Raw genomic sequence first — 18512 nt, forward strand, 5'->3', positions numbered from 1 at the left:
GGTGTTCAGGGAATGTCTGGAGACCTGATCTCAAGCGCTGCCTTGGTGTCTGGGCTGCCTCCCGCCTGGAGGCATGAAGCTCAGGAACAGAAGGTGGGAGGGGAGCAGGACTCCCCCAGACTTCACGACAGCCTCCTTTACAACAGCCACAGATAGGGATGGGATGGTGTGGTTTCTGCTGAGCAACTTTTATAGACTGAATAGGTGTGGAGCCAGAGGAAACAGAGCTCTAGAAAACAAGTGGCCTCCCAGTTGCTTCTGGAAACCCAGGTAGGAAACCGTATCAAGCTTTGAGGCTTCCTAGGAGTCAAAACTCTGGTCTTGGCTCACAGTGTCTGAGAAGTGAAGGGTAGCTGAAACTGCACAGTCACAAAGGACATTCTTATTTCATCCCAATGAATGCTTTTTGTTGGGGAGGGACGAGATTCTAGAACCAAATTGCCCATTGTTGATGCGTCTGTGAGGCCAGGAGACCCCTTGGGTTTTGACCCATAACCCTGGCAAGTATTAAATATGATGATGGTGACTGTGTACCCAGGCAGCTAGCCTCCTCATTGATTGATTGAGTGACTGATTCATTGATTGATTCATTCATTCAGTCATTCACCAAACGTGCTCCCACGGTATGCTGGACACTGTTCTAGTACTGCAGGCACCACAGGGACTGAAGCAGGAAAACCCCTGCCTGCCTCAGGGGACCGAGCGGACACAGATACGCTCCTGCTCTTTGGAAATAATTCCAGAGTATGGAGTGCAGGAAGGAATCAAGAAGAAGGAGGAAAAAGGACAATAAAAGAAACATACAAGCAGGAGGGGAGTGCAAGAGATGAAGACGCCCGGGTCAGAGCCCAGAGGAATCCACCACGTGGCTTGAGTGTGTCTGGTTGTTACCATGGTTACTGGCCCTGATGGCCACCCCTGAAGCAAAAAGCCCATTTCTGTAACATTCATAGATGACAGTTCCAAAGCCTCTGTGTGGGTTGATTAAAATCTGCTAGTGAACGTTTAGTGCTGAGAAAATGACCCAGAAATTCTCAACATTTGATTTTCTCTCCAAGACTGGGCATATCTATAAAAAATTCAAACATTTTACACAAAGGGTGATGGGGATTTCATTTGACCCTGTGATGCATTTATCAAAATACAGTTGCAGATTAGAAAGCAAGTCATGTATGTGGAAAAACAGGGAAGCCAGAGGGTTGAGGGCCTAGGAAAGTCTGAACACAGTCGTTGCTGGGTCAGGCCTTGGGGAGGGGAGCTGCCACATGAAGACGCCCAAGTCAGCAGGAAGCCTTGAGCCTGTGGGCACTGGATGGCCACAGTCTCAGGCAGAGAATGATTGTGTGTGACAAAGGTTAACCTACCCCTTTGCCATTTTCCCAGGGACCAGCTGTACCCACCCGACCTCCAAGAGCACTCTCCATGCCATGCACAGGGCATTGAGTGGATGCCCGCCTCATTTCTCCAGCATGGAAAGTCATTCCCAGGATTCTGGGGGCAGCGGAGAGGCCCTTCCCCTTCCAGCATAGGCAAGTCAGGCTGTTTGGGAAGCAGCTCAACTCAAGCTGCGCCTGTCACAGGTGCCCTCTCCCAGCCCCTCCCTTGTTCCCACCTGCATTTCACCTTACTTTCTATCTAGATACATGTCAGATTCTCTCAAATCCAGCAGCCACCATGCCTGGCCTCACCAAGCGCTTGCATCATCTGAGCTATTTCAGTATAAATATTGAAAAAGAAAAGTATCCTTTTCCACTGATTTCAGCCAAGGCAGTTGATAATTTTTTAAGAAGATTGCTCAGTAGAGTAAGAAGGAAATGGGAAGAAAAATTCAAAAGTTTAGATGTGGATGAGCTTACAAAGCATAGGCATCTCTTACAAGCATCTAAATTCTCCTTCCAGGCTGACTTGGGCTCAGGGCACCAGCTGCAGGCAGTGGTAAACCAGACTAAGCTTTTTGCCTTTTAAAGTAAATTTAGTTGACACTGATTGGACTTCATGTCCTTTCAGAACCTGCTTGGAAAGTTAGAAGAATGGGACTGGGGTAGTTTTCAGGCCATCCTCCTGCTTTGTAGCTATGCTGTAGTTTTGATCCCCCTGCCCTGGTTCTGTCCACTGGATGAAGACAATGCACTCTACCTGACCTGCTTGTCCTCCTCAGAGCAGTGTCTTATGCCATGCACCCCGCTCCCACACAGAATGAGAGATAGATGGACGGATGGAAGGATGGATGGATGGATGGATGGATAGAGAGATGGATGTATGGAGGGATGGATGGACGGAGAGATGGATGGATGGATGGATGGATGGATGGATGGATGGATAAACAGATGGATCAGTGGATGAACAGATAGATCGATAGATTGATCGATAGATAGATGATAAACAGATGGATAAATAGATGGATAGTGGGATAGATGGAAAGATAGATGGGCAGACAGATGGATAAATGGATGCATGGATAGATGGATGGATAGAGGGATATATAGAAAGATGGATAAACGGATGGATAAATAGACAGATGATAAATAGATGGATGGATCAATAGGTGGATGGATAGAGGGATAGATGGAGAGATAGATGGATAAATGGATAGATAGATAGATAGATGGATGAATACATGGATAAACAGATGAATGGATAAATGGATGCATGGATAGATGGATGGATAGAGGGATATATAGAAAGATAGATGGATAAACAGATGGATGGATGAATAGACAGATGATAAATAGATGGATGGATCGATAGGTGGATAGAGGGATAGATGGAGAGATAGATGGATAAATGCATAGATAGATAGATAGATAGATGGATGAATACATGGATAAACAGATTAATGGATAAATAGATGATAAATAGATGGATGGATCGATAGGTGGATAGAGGGATAGATGGAGAGATAGATGGATAAGTGGATAGAAAGATAGATAGATGAATACATAGATAAACAGATGAATGGATAAATGGATGTATGGATAGATGGATGGAGGGATAGATAGGCAGGTGAATAGGGGGATATCTATATGGATAGATGGAAAAATTGATGGATGGATAGATGGGTAGGTTGATGTATGCAATGGATGGATTAGATAGATAGGAGAAATAGTAGCTGTTTGAATATTCACAATAATAACAACTCAGCGGAGACCCTGGAGAGCATGTAGGAACTGCTGGAGTGGTGTCCCTAAGTAGGTAAGAGGCCATGGATTTAGCACACAAGTGAAGCAGCAGCCTTTAGCAGGTGTGTGTTCAGGGAAGGAGGTATGGTTAAGGCTGATCAGCCAGCATTTGTGGAAGTTTTATTCTGATAGTTTCCAATTTATGGTGAAATGATAAGCCTTGTCAGGGGCTGGGCTTTGTGCTGGTGGAGATGCTGGTGGTTTGTAAAGAGAGAAGGGGTGAAATCAGAGTTGGAGAGTGACTGGATTAGGGAAGGGGTACAAAAAGTGCCCATCTGAGATTTATGATGATGAATTAAGGGGAGGCCTGCCAACAGGGCTTGGGGATTTCCTCCAGGCCCATTCGGCTGCAGGGTATGTGTAGAGTTGGCTTTAGTGAGGGTTGTGGTTTTGCCTAGAGTGTGACAAAGCCAGGGGACAAGGCAGTTGATGGTGTATGGGTGGGGGGGGGTTACAGTGAATTCCCATGGGGTTAAAAGCTGTGGGAGAGGACAGAGGACAGAGGACATCAGGCAGAGATGGCAGGAGCTGTGGATTGAAGGACCTCACAGGGTCAAAGGACTATGTGAGTCTGGGTTCTAGAGGGAGTGAATGAAAAAGATTATAAGTGGAGGCTCCAGAGTGGACAGATATAACTGAAGTCATCGGGGGTGGCAGTTATTGATAATGGTTCGATCACAGCTCAGGATATGAGTGTGAGAGTGGCCAAGGCAGGGAAGGGGGTGTGATCACTAGAGAAATAAATTCTACAAACTGAGGGGACTGGTTTGGAAGAATCAGCTAAATCAGTGGTCGGCAAACTGTGGCCCACTGGCCAAACCCCGCCTGCCACCTGTTTTGAAAATAAGAGGGAATACAGACATGCCCATTCATTTGTGTATTTCCTATGATTGCTTCCATGCTACAGTGGCAGTGTCAATGCCAAAAATATTTATTATCTGACCCTTTACAAAACAAGTTCCCCAACTCCTGACCTAAGTGGATATTGCACTTACCATTGTTTGTAGGTTTAGGTGAACAAACAATGTTCTACAACAAAAAAAATTTAACTAATCTAATTTCTTATAATAAATACTCCTGGTGTAATGGCTATAGTCCAGCTGCCCTTGAAATTATGAAAACAAACTTTTCAACACATAGGAAAGCTCTTTGCCCTGCTTTGTATGCAGGTATTTTGTTCGGCTTTGTGACAACAAGATACAGAATAAGTATCGACTTAACTGCGTTATATGCTAACAGTTTTGTAAATAGTCCCTAAACGTTCCCCTATCTTACTATGAGATACAGGAGCTGCCTGCTCTATCTTCTGTGGCTACCTGTGTATCACCTAAAGCTGAATGAAGGGATAGCCCGCTTTTAATTTCCAGATCAATATTGGTATTTGATTCAGCCCAACTGTGTCAGTACTGGACCTAATTAAATACTTTTGGATCTATGTGTAAATGGTTTATCCGTCTTTCAGAGAACCTCAGCTCCACCCACGAGAGTCAGGAACGTGCAGTTATTTAGAGAGACCTTCCCAGACCTTATTTATTTAAGTAGGTCCCCCTGTTGTTCTCAAACCATCACCCCACTCATTTTCTCCATAGCAATTATGCAGTTATGCAAAACAAACCAAATATCTTTACTTACTATCAAAATTTTTCATCCATTTTTCCAATTTTGTAGCTATTCCAGATTTTTGATATAATTTTTATTAGTCGTATGTTATATTTTTACACTGTATAATTTTTTTTAGTATTATTTACATTTCATTTGCTTAAAGTCTCTTTAAAAATTTTTTTGACTTATTTCTCTAATTAAATCTAAGATATTCTTACCAACTCCTTTTATGTCATAACCTTGTTCTGGAGTCGCCCTTGTTAGACAGAGTTGGGTAAGGACACGTAGATGGTACATTTTCTTAGTTCTTGCAGATGTGACAATATCTTTTTGTTGCCTGCTCACATGAGTAACAAGATTGGCTTGCTGTAGAATTCATGAGTCATACTTGTTAAGCTTCAAAATACAGACACAGTTCCATTGTCTCCTGGTAAGTGCCACACTGACTTTGCTTTCTTCTCTACGGATACGTTAAAACTGTTTTTTGATTATTCATTTAGGAAATTCAAGCATTTCTGGATGAAATAGTCATATTTTGGATTCTAATTTTCCTTGGCAAAGGGTGGACAATTTTAGACGCAGGTGTTCATTTCTGGGAACTGCATGTATATTTCCGACTGTTGTTTTTCTTCAGTTACTCTGGTTTCTTTTTCAGAAATGCCAATCTGGTTCACAAGGCATCTTTGCATTCTCTGCCATCTTCTTTCTCACCACCGTCATCTCCGTTCCTGTTTCCCTGTGTGGTGGGGACTCTCTGGTTTGCCCTCAGCATCGTAGTTCTGTTTTCTGCAACTGCAGTTCTGCCTTCGCTGCCTGTAATGAGGTTTCGGTTTTGCTATGGTGTTGTGAGCCTCTCTGACCATCTTTGATAGTCTCTGCCATGCTGCTCAAGCCAGAAACCCAAATCACACCCAATGTCTTGCTGCCTCTTATGCCTTCCTCTCGTCCATCCATGGCTGTGGTTGCTTCAACCTCCAGAATATTTCTCTCAAGGTCATTTTTGTCTCCATCTTTACTGCCATCACTTCAGTTCACGGGGCCACCATCTCACCCTTCTTTTCGCCCCGCCCCCCATTGCTCCTCCTAGTCTGTTCTCTATGCAGTAGTTGGAGTTATTGATGTCTATGCAGACATTTAAACATGTGTATGCACAGTTGACCCTCAAACAACATGGGTTTGAACTATTCAGGTCCACTTACACATGGATATTCTGCCTCTACCACCCCTGAGATCCCAAGACCCAGCCCTCCTCCTCCTCCTCCTCCTTAAATTTTCTCCATAACATTTTCTTTTCTCTGGCTTACTTTATTGTAAGAATACAGTATATAATGCATATAACACACAAACTATGAGTTAATCAACTGTTTATGTTATCAGTAAGGCCTCAACAGGAGGCTCAATAGTACTTGAGGCTTTCGGTCAACAAGAGTTACATTTAGGAAAGTCAAAACTTATGGGCGAATTTTCATCTGTCGGGTGGGGGTTGGCACCTGTTCAAGGATCAACTGTATGCATGTGTATGTGTGTACAGATGTATACATGTGCATACACACACACACACATATATATACTGAATACACACACACTCACACTCGCATTGGCTTTCTTTTGTACTAAGAATTCAAAGCACTTTTCCCAGCTGTGAAGCTTCTGCATGAGCTGACACTGCCTATGTCTCCAAATTCAGCTGTGCCATTTACCAGGCACTGGGTCTTTTTTCAGTGCTTCAGGTATGCGGAGCCCTTCTCACCTTAAAGCAATTTGCTTCCTCTGCTGGGAACACGCATTACTTGCTTTCCATATCGGGCTCAGATGACATACTACAGAAGCCTTTCCTGCCTATTTTATCTAAGTAGGTACTACCCGCCCCCAATTGATTCCTTAATAGCAATTCTCATTACGAATTATTTATTTATTAGTACATCATCTGTGAACCTCACCAAAGTGTAAACTGCCTCAAAGGTGGCATCTTGTCCATTCTGCCCGTCTCCGGATTCTCCACCCCAGCCCAGTGCCTCATAATGGGTTCTCCTTTTTTTTTTGAGATGGCGTCTGGCTCTGTTGCCCAGGCTGGAATGCACTGGTGTGATCTCGGCTCACTGCAAGCTCCAACTCCCAGGTTCAAGTGATTCTTGTGCCTCAGCCTCCCAAGTAGCTACGATTACAGGCATGTACCACCACGTCCAGCTAATTTTTCTATTATTAGTAGAGACAGCATTTCACCATGTTGGCCAGGCTGGTCTCGAACTCCTGACCTCAAGTGATTCACTTGCCTCGGCCTCCTAAAGTGCTGGGATTGCAGGCGTGAGCCACTGGGCCAGGTCTTCATAATGGGTTCTTAATAAATATTTGTTAAAAGCATTGGTTCATCACATATCAGTAATTTTCATCTTCACTTATTCCTTATGGTTTCTTGTTTGTTTAATATAGGTTATACCTTTTGATATCCTGTAAGAGGATTCCAGGGTGTTGGATCTCTTGGGTCCTCCTGTAGATTATTTTTAGAGTCTTCTAACGTCTTCTAAACCATTGAGATGAAGTCTCTTTCCTATTTTCTGTAGCTTTAAAAAATTACCCCCCAGGCCCCGCCCACCCCATAATTTTTCCTCCTTTATTTACTCATCCTTAAAGGAAGTGACATCTGTAGAGAGCCAGTGCTTGTTAAGAGCAAGGGTGAGCTCATCGTCGAGGTCTGGTCCTCGTGTGCGGAGTCCTATCCTAGTGCTCTCGGTGGAGGACAGGCGGGCAGTGCCCGCTCCCAGCCTGTTCCTGATTCCTCACAGTTGCCTATGGAAGCTCTATTTCCCCAAACTTCTAACTTCTCCTGCCCTATCTGATTGTTCTCTGGTATTGTATTCTGAGTCCAAGGAGGGCACGAGAAACTTCAGTTTCTAACATGCTGCTGTGCGTGTTTCTTTCGTACTCTCTCTTACTGAGACAGCTTTGCTCATGTGCACTGTTTTTCCTATGACGCGATGAGGCAACAGCAGTTTCTTCTACTTTCTGCGCAGGTGGTTTTTCTTTGCTTGCTTTTTAAGCTCTTGTCTCTGAATGAATATAGATTAAAAGAAGGATGGGACGAGGGGTGGACAGCACTAAGGGTAACTGCATAGCACGAAGAATGACTCACGTGTGTGTTGCTGGTAGTTTCCGAGTTCAGGTCCTGGGTACTGGGAGGAGACAGCTGCTTGCAGGGTGGTGAGAAATTCTTCCCATCTTTTCAGATGCTTTCCCTTTTCTGAAGTAAAGCCTGAATATGCCCTTAAGAGAAGCCGTGGCAGGTTTTCCTCCCACCTAGTTCTATCTGCCATGTAGTTAATGAAACATCTTTCCATAGTTTCCATGTGGTTATTCATTAAGCCTCGTTTTGGGGATGGTGTGAGTTTTGTTTTGTTTTGTTTCCTTCTGGGGGGTGAGAAACATTGCATTTTAGGGTTGCTGATAAGATCTAATTAAAACCCAATTTAAAAAATATTAGACACTGAGAGAATTTTCCTCAGAGTAGCATAATAATGGCCATTAAATATGTGCTTCGCCCTTGCCTTAGTCAGCTCTATACTAGGATTTAGCACTAAGAATATTAGAAGAGAGATGTTATATTTACATGTTTGGTTGAGACTAAAGAATTTCTTCCTCTTAGCTGCAATAGACTCTCTTATTTTACTCTGGCTTTCTCTCCTAATTAAGCTAGAAACAACAGCTACTGTCTGTTTCCCTTCCATTTTAATCCACTGTTTCTTTTTTATTTTCAGCTATATGTGAACAGATATGGGCTAGTGAAACATAAAAATTAAATCACTCGAGTGGGTCAATAAAAAGGTTATTCTGTTTCTTTCAGGGTTTTGGGGATTATAATGAGAAGTTACGAAGCATGTGTTTCTCACTCAGCAACAGAGAATTTTAAATAAGTACTTTAAATCATTATCATATATAAAAATACATTTAGTATATTACTGTACATATACATATAATAAATAATATATTTAATGGGTGTTTTAAATATAATTTGAGTTTTCAAGCATGGATTTATCACTCAAGAGAAAGAATTTTAAACATATAATATAAACAATTATATATAAATACAATAAATATATATTTTATATACTTAAAAATATTTATATATGTACTATATATAATTTTATATTAAAACATTAAAATGTTTTATATTCTATTTCATGGTATATATTAAATATATACTGTATATGTTTAAAATATATTTAAAATTCTGTTGCTGATAATACACATTTTTTAACTTGTGTTTTTGTTTTAAGTTACATATATACACATTATGTATTATCATATGTGTATACGTGTCACACATGTATGTATTTCTCCATTGTACCATATTTAGTTTTAAAACAATAATCTAGGGACAAAAATTGAAAGCTTTAGCTCCTAGTGACTACAAGCTGTAGACTGTAGGTTGGCACAAAATCTGAATGGGAGTCAGTGGATTTGGTGAGCAAATCTTTGCAACAAGCCCTTTGATGTTCTAAAGCTAAAGCCGTTTCAGCTGAAAGCCGGTTGGGGCGCCGGGATTAGGACTGTGGTTTCTATCTTTTGAAAATAGCGCTCCCCCTTGTGGCCATTCGCATGCTGACTTCTAAAATTGAGTTCTGAGAGCTCTTCTGGCTTGGGGAGCATCTCTCCCAGTTTGTTTTCTTTCTGCTTTTATATTGTAGCCCTGTCTTCGAGGTAGATTTCAGTCTTCGCTCGCCCCCTCGGTCAAGAAGCCTTGTTTATTGTTATTAGATATCGATGATGCTGACGGGCCCTACGTGGAGGGTCTGTGATCAGACAGAAGGGTGATGGGTTAGGACTCGCTTCTGCTGCGTTTGACGTCTCCCAGGTTGGAGGCCAGTAGTGGGGAAGTCGCCGGGCTTAGACTCCCAGGACACCAGGTTTGGATCCCGGCTGTATCATTAACTGATAGAGTTTTTTCTGGTCCAGGGCTCAAAGCCGTTATGTATGCAGCCAAAGGCCTCAAAGAACGATTGTTCTCCAGGACACCTTCCCGTTCTGAGAGGCTAGCTCTAGAGTATTTGGGAAGGGGGTATGTTAGACCCTGGCTTCTTCCATTTTTCCTGGGGGCTTATTCCACAGCCTGGGCTGCTGTGAGTTCAATCATGTGGTTGCCTGGGAGCCTAGTGAGAAGAAAACCCAAGCACAAGTCCACTTGGAGAACTCCAGCATCATTTTAGTGGGGAGGTGCCATGTCCTCTACCTAGGGGCTGGAGGGATGGCAGCTTGTACTGGCCGAAGGGTTCTTGGAAGAGATCCCCAAGGGGCACACATTCCTTAAAATGTGACAGGCACAACGAGGGACTCCATTTTAAATCTATCAAATTAAAGATTGTTTGAAATGATGCTCAATGCATGCAAGGTTTGGTTAGATGGGCAAGTCGATGGGGTGTAAACAGGTTGATTTTTGTGTGGGCAGTTTGAAAATATCAAGAGCTTCGAAAATGATGGTTACTTTTTTCTTGAAATTTCAATCACAGAGGCAGAATGTGAGCAAAGATGACTACACAAAGACATTCACTCTGGCTTCCAGTCTGTGGTTAGGAAAACTGGAAGCAAGCTAAATGTTTAGCTTTAGGGAAGAGGCTTAAGATGTGGTAACCAAGGTTGCTTTTATTAGTTTTGCCATGGATGGAGCCTTTCTTCAGGTGAGTTGTTACGTGAAACTCTAATTATGTACAAGGGGATTGATTCAAGTTGGTTGGTGGTTGGGGGACAGTTTCTGTTGTGGCATCTCACCCAGACTGCATGACCCAGCCAGTCCTCAGCCTCCCTGGTGGCAGCTCATGAGGCACTTTCATGGCAAACATACCCCATGGCGTAGCTAGAAAGCCCTGACTCAGACAACTGTGGGATGTTAATATCAGACTTTCCTTCTGCCTGGTGGAAATTTGCACAGCTCTCTCCCTGATTCTTTTGACTTTTCTGTACTTGCCAAATTTTTCATTATGAACATATTACTTATTGCACTAAAATATCTAAGATGTTAAAAATGATGTCAGTTTATTATTTTAGAATTAGAAGTATAATTGTCATAGAAACCACAAAACTTGGGTCAGCCTGGCCAACATATTCTTTCCTTTTTGGCAGATCTTCAGGCTCATGTGGAAAAACTGATAAAACGGAAAGCAAATGGAAGAATATAAAAACCCCAGTAATCCCACCACCTAGAGAAAACTACTGTTAGTATTTCGAGTGTATTTCCTTCCAGCTTTTTTTCTATATATGTGTATGTATTTATAATATATATTAATAATATGCTATATATTAATAAAATACTATATGTAACAAATACATTATATGTATCTTGCATAGAACACTATTTATTGTATTATAAACACAGTTTTGTATCCTGTTTATTTTTGTAAACATTATATTGTAGAATCCCTAGATATTACCATTTGAAAATATGACATTTAATGGCTTTCTAATATTTAAATCTATTGACAAACATAATTTTATAACCAATATTTCTTCTCTAATGGATAGCACTGATGTGAACATACCTGTACATAAATCTTGTCTATATTCGTACTTTTGAAAGTCGCCGTTTCCAAGAACCTATTCATGATGTTAGGTGAGGATTTACCGTCCTTGAAAAAAAAACCTCCCCAAAAGTAGGTGAGTAAGAGACTTTCTTGTAGTCGTCTGATTGATGAGAAATATATCTGAAATATGGCTTGTTCATCTACTTAGACAATAATTATAAACATACCAAATTAATTTACATTTAAATGTTTTTCATTTGTTTCAAATTGAGCTATGATCTGTGGAATGTCAAGGCGTCTTTTTGCTTTTATCGGCTTGTTATAGACCATCAATATTATGTTGTTAATTAAAGAAAGTAACTGGGCCGGGCGCGGTGGCTCATGCCTGGAATCCCAGCACTTTGTTAGGTTGAGGCGGGCAGATCACTTGTGGACAGGAGTTCCAGACCAGCCTGGCCAAAATAGTGAAACCCCATCTCTACTAAAAATACAAAAATTAGCGAGGTGTGGTGGCACACGCCTGTAATCCCAGCTACTTGGGAGGCCGAGGCACGAGAATCACTTGAACCCGGGAAGCAGAGGCTGCAATGAGCTGAGATGGTGCCACTATACTCCAGCCCTGGTAACAGAGCAAGACTCCATCTCAAAAAAAAAAAAAAGTAACTGGTCCTAAGTTTTCTGTTAGCAGCTGTAGTCAAGCGAAGTCTGAAAACATTCAATTTTGGAAGGAGAATTAAGATAAAAGCAAGCAAGCAAACGCCACCTTCCCACCATCCACCCAAATGTATGCAATCTTTTGCTTCACATTTTTGTGTAATGCACTGTGTTTTCAGAATCCTCCTCAGAATCTCGCCTCTCCTGTTGCTTTGTGTTATTGAACGCAGACTCGTGCAAGCGGAAGCCCTGCGCAGGCGGGGCTGGGCCCTTTCCTCTCACACACTGGGACACTTCCTTATTGCCTCACCAGCCAGTTCGTTTTACAGCTTGCCGGACAGCATTATTACATCTGAGCACCCGGAAATTAGATGCTGATACTGAGTACTGATTTACATAAAAATCTACATATTCACAGTTTTTCAAGAGCTACTTACTTGGAACTTTACAAGGTCAGGCATCCCCTGAGTCTAGGACCATGCCTGTTGAGGACGCAAAGGGCGTGCTCAACAAAAATTTGTTGAATTAAAAATCATCTTGGAATCTAAAGGTGACTAGCATTATGGAAATAGTTTATATTGACATTATTAGTAGTATTTACTTTATTTATTTATTTTTTTATTTAGGGTCTCACTCTGTCACCCAGGCTGGAGTGCAGTGGCATGATCTCGGCTCATTGCAACCCCCACCTTCCGGGTTCAAGTGATTATCTCCCTCAGCCTCCCAAGTAGTTGGGATTACAGACATGTGCCACCATGCCTGGCTAATTTTTGTATTTTTAGTAGTTTTACCATGTTGGCCAAGCTGGTCTCGAACTGCTGACTTCAAGTGAACTGCCTGCCTTGGCCTACCAAAGTGCTGGCATGAGCCACTGTGCCTGGCGTGTGTTGACACTACTCATCCTCCTAAAATAATAATAAAATAACTGGAAAAATTGGCTTGGAAAAAATTAAGCTTTTTGTCTGAAATTTTGGAGAATTTTTTTTAACCTCCTCAAGTGTTTGCATCTTTTCTTTGTCTTAATCCCGAACAGAAAATTTCAAAGCATAACAAAGACCCAATTCTTGCTGCTCTGGTGTTGCTTCGGTGGGAATTTCAGCAGCAGTTCTGTGGATTGTCCTGACAGATGCCACCACTTTTGAACACTGGTAAATTTAAACAGTGTAAATTGCATTTGTTCTTTTCAAGGATTCTCTCATGCATATTTTCTCATTCAATTTTTAATGAGCTAAAACTTGATTGATACTTAATGCATAATTGCATGCTTTAAGTATATGTGTCCTTGTTATTTCCATTTTATAGCCAAAATTTGGGCATGGGAATTTAGAGATTGAATAGCTTACTCACTCAAATGTTCAAGTTAGCAGTCAAACCCCTGTTCTCTGATTATTTTCCCTGCACCATGAGGTTTCTAAAAATGTGAAATAAACTTGGTTTTATAAGTAGAGCCAGACTCTTCAGATTCTTCCCAAGTACAGGAAGTTGTAAGAACGTCTTCTCCCTGGCTTTCAGAAGGTGAGAGGCTGCAGCCATTAGAGAGTCCACGTGGCTCCCGGGGCAGCCCCTCCTACGCTGTCCTTCAGTGGCCCTGTCTGTTCACCCATGAGGAGCAGTTTAGAGGTCTGCAAGCACAGGTTACACAGAGCCCAGGTCACAGACAGGATGCCAGGCTCCCACCCCATAGACCCTGTTCCCCACCTCACCCCTCGACTGGTGCCTGAAGAATACGATGTCACAGTCACCAACACTGCAGTTACTGGGAATGGATTCGAGCTTCTAAAAGTAGGGTGAGCCAATGGTTTACTGGCAGAACTAGGACCCTCTTACAGCAGTATGGTTGTCCTGGCTGCTCATGGTGATGCACAATGAACCGATCACTACATTTTCTCAGGCCAGTTATTAAATGCATCCATTAGTAAATAATACACACTGAAATTATGCTCTGATTCCTGCAACTCCGTGCAGGTAGCATGATTGTAGTGAGTAGTGCTGGAGCTGAAAGAGGTTTCTGTTTAATGAATATGATTTTCACGAGGATGAGCAATTGTTTAACGTTAGTGCACATATCAGAGTTAGCAACAATAGACTTACTGGGAAAAGAATTAGCAGATTGGAGTGCATCTCCATTTGACAAATCACGGTTGAATTACAACCACAGGTTGACTAAGAATACAAGGTTTTAGCAAAAATCAACCAAAAATTTTCACAGAATTTTATTCTATGAGAATCGATGGCTATGTGAAATTTACATTAAAGAATAACACAGATTTTGTTATGGATTGTAAATTTTGTATTACACAGCCTTGATCTCAAATAGATGTGTGTATATATTGTCATAGTCCCTTTAGGCTGCTATTACAAAATACCATAAACTGCACGGCCTAGAAACAACAGAAACGTGTTTCTCACGGTTCTAGAGGACGGCAATCAAGCCCAGGATCAGGGCACCAGCAGAGTCTCTGTCTCATGAGGGCCTGCTTCCTGGTGCACACACAGTGTCTTTTCTGTGTCCTCATGTGGCAGAAAGGGCCAGGGAGTCTCTAGGATTTCCCTTATAAGGGCATTAATCCCATTCGTGAAGGCCCCACCTTCATTGACCTAATCACCTCCCCAAGGCCTCATCTCCTAACTTTGGGGGTTAGGATTTCAACATGTGAATTTTGGGGGACAGAAACATTCAGTTCATTGCATATACATACACCACACACACATACTGTGTGTGTAGATATAGTGTATATATAGTATATACATACTATATGTATATGCACATATGCATAATACAATAATACATATTGCATATATGTATACATATACATATATTCACACACATTGTATGTATAGATACAGTATATACATACTACATGTATATGCATATATGCATAATACAATAATATATACTGCATATTGTATATGTATGTGCAATAAGTGTTATTGTATTATGCGTGTGTGTGTGTGTGTATATATATTTGAGACCCTATTTTATACATTTACCAGCACACCACTGTTTTTGTGAATGAAAGGGGTGCCATCATTACATATGTTGAAATCCCAGGTGAAATCAAGACAGTCCCAGGCAATCCAAGAACCTGTGGTCCTCACCAAACTTTCCAGGTCCAGTCCAGCACACAGTCTCCCTCTGGGCTGTTGTTTTCTTACAGCTCCCTCCCCCAGCAGAGACCCTGTACAATCCCTCCAAAAAAGGCAATTTCTCGCTGAGTCCCTTTGCCACAGGGAGTTGCAGGAGCATTAAGTGACCTCCTGAGCAACCATCTTCATCCTGCTTCATCCCTTTCCCAGGTCCCTCATGGAAGCACCATTTCTGGCATCTATTAGCTCCGAGGCTATAGAAGCGTCTCATAAAGTTTGTAGGTTTAATTTTCTTACTGCAAAATGGGACTGATAGCACCCACCATGCAGGGCTGCTGCAAGGATTGGAAATAGCACGTGTAAAGTGCTTTCTATGTGCTTGGCACAAGATGCATGCTCAATGAATGGCACTGTTTTTGCTATCATTACTGCTCCTGCTGCTACTTTGTTTGAGTCTCCCTGCCTTAGGCTCCGAGTTTTGGACACATCCCCGTTACTTGGGCCACTGGGACTTTGATGGTTTTGACTCCTTTCACCCACTCTAAAGCTGAGGGTTTCTCCACCCCTTCCCATGCCCAGTCCAGACTTGTGGGGTGGTGGTCACCGTGAGGGGTAACCAGTGGTCACTCTGCTCTTTTCCTAGAGGGCCTTATACTTAGGGGTGGGCCTCCAGAAGCAGCTCCGGGTCCTCAAGCCTGCCCCTTGCCCTAGCTATGTGATCCAGCTGTATGCACTGAACCCGAGTCAGGACAACCAGGCCGCTTCAGTGCTGGCCATGGCGGTCAGTCCAGAGGCCTTCCTTGCCCAAGACGGGCCAATGAGAACCCCTCCCTGGACTTTTCTGAGTTGGAATGAAGGGAAGGAGTCAGTGCCCCTGATTGGGAGCTGGAGATTCAGGAGCTGATGGAGACATGTTGGCTATCTAGAAGAGCCAATGACAGAGTGTCTGAAGCCAATGACAGAGCGAACTAGACTCCAGATGGTGGAAGAGTCCTGCCAGAACGGAGGTCACTGAGGCCTGACTGCATCCTGACCCTCTCTTGAGGCACATTGAGATCTCCGCTCCCATCACGAGGCAACATCACAACTCCTCTCCCCATTCCCACTCCTTCCTTCCTTCCTTCCTTCCTTCCTTCCTTCCTTCCTTCCTACCCTCCCTCCCTCCCTCCCTCCCTCCCTCCCTCCTTCCTTCCTTCCTTCCTTCCCTCCCTTCCCTCCCTCCTTCCTTCCTTCCTTCCCTCCCTCCCTCCTTCCTTCCTTCTTCCCTCCCTCCCTCTTTCTTTCCTTCCTTCTTTCCTTCCTTCCTTCCCTCCCTCCCTCCCTCTTTCCTTCCTTCCTTCCTTCCTTCTTTCCTTCCTTCCTTCCTCCCTCCCTTCCTTCCTCCCTTTCTTCCTTCCCTCCCTCCCTCCCTTCCCTCCCTCTCTCCCTCCTTTCTCCCTCCCTCCCTTCCTTCCTTCCTTCCTTCCTTCCTTCCTTCCTTCCTTCCTTCCTTCCTTCCTTCCTTCCTTCCTTCCTTCCTTCCTTCTTTCTTCCTCTTTCTTGAGTCTCACTATATTGCCCAGGCTGGGTTCAAACTCCTGGGCTCAAGAGGGCCTCCCGCCCCAGCCTCCTGAGTAGCTGGGTCTACAGGCACCCACCATGCCAGGTTCTCTGTTTTTCTTCATTGAGTCTCCAATGAATGGGAGGTTTTGAGCCGGAAAAGTGTGACACTATTTCTTTAAGCTCCAAAGACTCCAAATTACTACCCCTGTGCTTTTGAAGGGTTTCTTAAGGGTGACGTATGTCCAGAATGATTTACAATACCTTTTGTGCCAGGCGAGGCGACTTTGCATTTGTGCTTGTTGGTCCAGCCCCTGAGGCTGTAGCAGGGGATTCCACTGGATTTTTTTTGGTGGGGCATCACTGCCATTTACTCTCAACCTTTGCCTAAACTAATTCAAGTCACCGTTCCTTCATTTGCAGTAACAACGAAAACATTCCTAATGAGTCCTCCCAGCGTCCTCAGTTTCAGGGAAGGGAAATCAGACCCGCTCTGCCCCTGCTCTAGGCAGAATAGCCCCCATTTCCTATCAGGGCTGACTCTTCGTGGTCTGTGTCAAATGCTCAAGAGAAGCACATTTCTTGACCCAAATAAAAGGAATGAGACACCAGCGCCCAAGCCCCGAGGAACCTGATTCTAGAAGGGTCCTGCGCTCTAGGAGGGTCAGAAGTGACTTCTGCTACCATCTTGCTTTAGGAGTCCATGTAAATAACAGACTGAATACACTGCTTTGCTCTGAAGTAGACATATGGGGTCTAACTCGGGGGAACCTATGCCTCTGCAGCCTCTGCCCCCAAGTCTGTGGCAGGCATTGCCCATGGATCGTGACACGGTCCTTGCAGCTTGAGTGTGCCAGCAGAGTGCTTCTCACCACAGGGCTGCTGGCCGGCCCTTCTCTGGTGCTCTTGGTCCTCCTTGGAGAAGGACTCAACTGAGCTTGTCTTCTTGGCTGAGTGGGCCTCCGTGTGGAGAGACCACAGTGTATGAAAGGGCTGTGTTGGATGTGGTTTTATGAGTTCTTGCATACAGGTATTCTACAATCCACAAAGCCACACTAGTGTCTGCAAGTCAAAGGCTAATACCCAGGGAAGGCGAAAATCTCCCTTAAAATCGCTAGTGAAAGGTGGGTTAGGCCAGGGGAATATAGAATTAGGTTTATGTAGCAGCCTGGGTTTCCACAGAAACGAGATGCAGTTGCATCAAACACATGACTAAACTTTTCCACACTGGTTTTAAGCCTGGAAGGAGGCTAGAGGAGGGTGTTTACTGACCGTGCAGGCACAGTGAGAATTTTGACAGCAAAGCCCTCCAAAAAGTCTCAATCAAAGCAAATGGCAATGACTCCCCACAAAAATATCATGTGTGAGCCCCTGCTACAGCCTCGAGGGCCGAACCAGAGTGGCACATATGCAAAGTAGTTTTGCTTGGGGGACAAAAGGTATTGTAACTCATCCTAGAAACACACCACCCTTAAGAAACCCCTCAGAGGCTGGGCGTGGTGGCTCACGCCCGTAATCCCAACACTTTGGGAGGCTGAGGCAGGCGAATCACGAGGTCAGGAGATCGAAACCATCCTGGCTAACACGGTGAAACCCTGTCTCTACTAAAAATACAAAAAAGTAGCTGGGCGTGGTGGTGGGTGCCTGTAGTCCCAGCTACTCGGGAGGCTGAGGCAGGAGAATGGCATGAACCCGGGAGGCAGCGGAGCTTGCAGTGAGCCGAGATCGTGCCACTGCACTCCAGCCTGGGCGACAGAGCGAGACTCCGTCTCAAAAAAAAAAAAAAAAAAAAAAAAAAGACTCCCTTCAGAAGCACGGGGGAGGTCATTTGGGGTCTTTGGGGTTCAATGAAATACAGCATCACATTTTGCAGCTCGAAGCCTCCTATTTATTGGAGACTCAGGGAAGAAAGCCAGAAGTGTGATGTTGCCTGGGTAGGATA

At 43.6% G+C, this 18512-nt stretch overlaps 1 long non-coding RNA gene across 1 annotated transcript; it reads left to right on the plus strand.

Moving 5' to 3' along the window:
* The first annotated feature begins 9021 nt into the window (after positions 1–9021).
* Positions 9022–13367, plus strand: LOC105466584 (uncharacterized). Its single transcript, XR_978288.2, has 5 exons — positions 9022–9682; positions 10283–10450; positions 10893–10984; positions 11292–11423; positions 12978–13367. It is a non-coding gene; the product is annotated as an uncharacterized lncRNA (long non-coding RNA).
* Positions 13368–18512: the final 5145 nt, after the last annotated feature.

The sequence above is a fragment of the Macaca nemestrina genome, chromosome 3, assembly GCF_043159975.1.
Source record: "Macaca nemestrina isolate mMacNem1 chromosome 3, mMacNem.hap1, whole genome shotgun sequence".
Classification (NCBI taxonomy): domain Eukaryota; kingdom Metazoa; phylum Chordata; class Mammalia; order Primates; family Cercopithecidae; genus Macaca; species Macaca nemestrina.